This window comes from Mustela nigripes, chromosome 3 (genome assembly GCF_022355385.1).
Source record: "Mustela nigripes isolate SB6536 chromosome 3, MUSNIG.SB6536, whole genome shotgun sequence".
Classification (NCBI taxonomy): Eukaryota; Metazoa; Chordata; class Mammalia; order Carnivora; family Mustelidae; genus Mustela; species Mustela nigripes.
In genome coordinates, this window is record NC_081559.1 from 80,468,503 (window position 1) to 80,473,552 (window position 5,050).

Here is a 5,050-nt window from a genome sequence, read left to right on the forward strand (position 1 = left end):
ACTCAAACATCAGGCTTTTTTCTTTTTTTCTATATACCATGACAGCATGAGTAGAAAATAACACAAGTTATGCTTTCTAGTCAATACACTTCCTCTAAAAATAGCAGGTTTTTCTGTCAAGGCTAAAATAAGTTGTCTCCAAATATAGTAGGAACCAAAGTATGGCTAAACCAAGAAACAATTTTCAAACCATCGCAACCACAAAACCAGAGTTAACTGAGGAAATAGCTTGTTAGATTTGACATAGTTTCCACAATATCTAAAGATAAATTTATCATTTATCATCCGGAAAAAAGTTTTAAGCCAAAATTGCATTTTGACCACAAAAATATTAGGCTAATGATCAAATAATTTTCACACTTAGTTTATAACTAACAAAAAATTTACATAAGAATAAGAAGGGGGGCGCCTGGGTGGCTCAGCGGGTTAAGCCTCTGCCTTAGGCTGAGGTCATGATCCCAGGGCGCTGGGATTAAGCCTGCATCAGACTCTCTGCTCAGCAGGGAGTCTGCTTCTCTCTCTCTCTCTCTCTCTGTCTGCCTCTCTGCCTAATTGTGATCTCTCTCAAATAAACAAAATAAAATATCTTGAAAAAAAAAAAAGAATAACAAGGGGGGATCTTTAAATGTTTCATAATCTAGATAACTGATTAACATTGAAATTAAAAGTTTTGGGCATGGGTGCTTGCTTGGGTCAGTCACTTAAGTGTCAGACTCCTGATTTCAGCTCAGTCATGATCCCTGGTCTTGAAATAGAGTCCTGGGTGGGGGCTGCCGGGAGGGCTCCATGCTGTGTGTGGGGAGCCTGCTTGGGATTCTCTCTCTCTCTCTCCCTCCACCTTTACCCCTTCCCCCAGGAGAACATATGCTCTCTTTTGTTTTCTCTTAAAAAAAAAACAACTCATAAATAATAATTTTGGAGCACATATGGGGATTTTTTTTTTTCTCTTACATAACTACTAAGATTTATACAAGGAAAACTCCCTGAGGACAAGACATGTTAATCCACAGGAGCACATATTGTATTGTATGTGTGGTTTCATCCCCTTCTTTGCAGAACCACCCTTGCTCCATCCTGAATTGTTAAAAAAATCCTATTTACTACTGTGCTGTGTCACAGCCTTGCCACAGGAGTGATCACCTGACCAAGGCATGGCCAATCATAGTATCTCCCTTCTCTGAACATAGTAATTGGTTCAATGGTGAGCAGTTATTATAAATAGGACCAGTAAGAATCTTTGCCTGGAGTCCATATGTTTATTTGAGAGGAAGAGAGTTTTTTCATCTAGGATGCGATTGCTAAACTATGACGCATAACCCAAGATTGCAGATAGTAATCTGCAGATAGTTAACATCTGCAATCTAGCCTGAAGCACTAGGAGAGGATAAGACCAAAACAAAGAAAGAAACAGAACTGGAAAAGAGGGGAAAATGAGGAAGGGCATGGGGACACCATTCCTTGGGAAATATGCTATGTTTGAAGCCAGAGCCAACCCTGAGTTTCCTGGTTATGTGAAGCAATCAATTCTCTTTTTGCTTTAGCTAATGTGAGTTGGGTTATTGGCACTTGCAACTGAAAGAAACCCAACAAACACATCATTCCTGAAAGCCCTGTAGGATCTGCCACGTGGTGTCTTACATGTAGTACTGTCTCAGGAAAGGTTTACACTCAGTGAAAGCATCTACCTGATGGCATCATGGAAAGGTACTCTAGGTGACATGGCATAATGTTGTCAACATTGTTATTATCACCTAGTTGTTTCTGTAAGTCAACTCAAAGAAAAAAAAATTTTTTTCCTTTTAAATTTCCATTTTCTCTATGTAACATTATATCCTCACAGTATGGCTGAATTCTTATTCTATTTTATTTTATTTTATTTTTTAAAAAATAAATTTATTTATTTACTTACCTACTTACATATTTAAGTAGGTTCTATGCCCATTGTGGAGCCCAGTACAGGGCTTGAACTCATGACCCTCAGATCAAGACCTGAACTGAGATCAGGAGTCACACGTTTGACTGACTGAGCCACCCAGCACCCCTCGAACACATTTTGAATTCGTACAGTTTTCATTTTTATATGATTTGTTTTCCAAATGTTTGTCATGCCATTTTCCAATGCTCATGAAATATTTCCTATAGAAGACGATATTGTATGTAGGTTGTGAGATTCTCAGACCTGTTTACAGAATCTCATGTAGCCCACACTGGTTATGGCTACGATATAATGAAAACATAAATGCTTCTCAAAAGCCCTGCCTTCCAGTCTCCACAACACGTTTTATTAATTTTATGACGAGTCTTCTCTGAAATTACTTTAGAGTAATATATAGTTATATGAAAAATAGAAAATTTTATTTTAAAATCTGGAGCCAGAAAATTTTTTTCAGGTAAGAAGATACTTTTTAGTTAGTTTTTTACTTGGAAAATTGAATCTGACGATGTAAGTCCCAAACACGGTTTGAAAAATTGGGCAAAACAAAGAAGACTCAATTGCTCAGGATATAGAAATGAGAAAGATTTAGACACAGCCTTACACGGTTTGAAAAATTGGGCAAAACAAAGAAGACTCTATTGCTCAGGATATAGAAATGAGAAAGATTTAGACACAGCCTTGGCCCATAGGGAAGAGATGGGGGCCCAAGAGTGAGGAGAAGAGAATAGAGTGTCTGGTGGAGGTGGGTGCAAACAACACGATGGGAGGTCAGGAGTCTGAGAATGAAACACACACAGGAGGGGCTCCCACAGAGGGAATGCTGAGGGCTTTAAAGAACAAATCTAATATTCACTGCAACCTACTCTATCCACCATCACCCTCAAACTTTCTACTGAATTCTGTTGCATGTGACCACCTTGTTTTTAGGCTGCTTTTTGGAATCAGTGTAAAAGGGACCATGTTGCATGTTTGGGTGGAGCGAGTGTATGTGGAGGTTGGGTGAACAGACCAGACGCAGAAGTGACATGCAAGGAAGACTGAGAACTCTGTGTAGGTGGAAGCCCCTTCATGAGTCTTGGGAAACATTGGGAAAGATGCTGGCGAGAGTGGGAATTCCAGCCCACCAGGAACATATCTCAGATGTGCAAATAATATCCCCCTATTTACTTTAAATCACTTTGAATCTGAGTCAGAATGCTTAGTGCTTCTGCATGAGCCCATCGGTTCCTGTGGCTTTGCTCTATCCGAGCACAGATATCTCCGGTGAGTCTGGAAATTCCAGCATTTAGGTATGGTCTCCATACCCTGCTACCTAGCCACCACATCTGAAGATGAGAAAGGTGTCCCAAAGGAAGGGCTAATGAGGGCAGTAAGAAGGAAAATCAGGAAGGTTAGAAATGTTAATGCCAGAACAGAGTTTGGTTTTTTTCCATCACACTTGGCACACTGTAGTTCTGTGATGACTAAATTAATGAATTATTTACTTCTAGATATTAGAAACAGGGAAAAATTGGTGCAGAATAAAGACAAGGGGAAGAAATAAAGTTTAACCATTCATTTTTGTAGCTGTGGTAGTATCAAGTTGGAAGAGACTTCAGAATCCAACCAATCTGGTTCTTTTACCTCTGTGTGAATACCACCTAGCCACTAGCTACACATGGCTCTTAAAATTAAATAGAATTTGAAATTTAATTTAATTTCTCAGACACATTTCTCAGCCACACACGTGGCTAAGTGCTCCATAGCTATGTGTGGCTGATACGAGTATTTGAGACTGTATAGATACAGAATATTTCCATCATTGCTGAAAGTTCTAGTAGACAACACAGATCTCTATCAAATCATCTCTATCATTAGTTTAGTTTAAATTACTATTTTTTTTTAAAAACTTTATTTATTTATTTGACAGACAGAGATCACAAGTAGGCAGAGAGGCAGGCAGAGAGAGGCGGGGGGAAGCAGGTTCCCTGCCAAGGAGAGAGCCTGATGCGGGACTTGATCCTAGGACTCTGGGATCATGACTTGAGCCAAAGTCAGAGGCTTAACCCACTGAACCACCCAGGTGCCCCAAGTTTAAATTATTTTTAGTGAATGTCATTAACCACTGCGTTTTGGTTCAGTCATAATTGTTAGGTTGTCCTTGAAGATTTCTTCTATAGCCTTATCCTGGAATTTTTTTTTTTTTTTTTGATGTATGAAAATATTTATTCTCTATAGGGAGCATATTGTTACAGTAACTTTTTAAAAGATATATATTTTAAAGAATTATTTATCTTAGAGAGAGAAAGAGAGAGAGAGAGAGAGTGGGGGGAGGGTCAGAGGAGGAGAGAGAGAGTCTTCAGCAGACTCTGAGCTGAGCACAGACCCGACATGGGGCTTGATCTCAGGACTCTGAGATAAAGGCCTGGGCTGAAACCAAGAGCTGGATGCTTAGCTAACTGTACCTCCCAGGTGCCCGTACAGTACCTGTTTAAAAATTTTGTTAATGATAAAGGAATTCTAAACTGAAATAAATTAACTGACCTAAAATAGCTGGAATAAAAAATATACCCCAGTTTCTTAAAGAATCTCATTTATCCCTAGGGTAGCATTAATGTAACAAACCCCACAATAGTAATTATTTTTTCTTAAACTCAAAGGGAAACAAAAACCTGTAGAAATACCTTTAGGATTCACAACAATGCTGAACATGCATCAGACCTTTTATTTAATTCTTTTATGTTTCTATGAGCTAGACCTAATGCAATTATGTGATTAAGAGCTCTGTATCTAACTTCTTAGTGAATGTAATCATTTCCTATTAAATCCAAATATTTAACAATTCATGAAAATCCCCTGGCACATTTCCATAATGACTGAAAGGTGGAAATCCTAATTGGTATTCAAGTTTTTAGAGGAAGTAAGAGTGGAGAGCTTAGAAAACCCCTCAAATGAATCATTTAGAAGGAACAAAATTGGTAAAGGTACCAGCTGATCTAAGAGTATTGCTCATAAGAACTTAACTCATATTTGTTTTATTGAAATCAACAATAGAAAGAGCTTCCATAGAGCATGTAAACCTGAATTAGGCACTAAAAAGTGAACTTATTTCTAAAATCAAGAAAACTGTTGGGG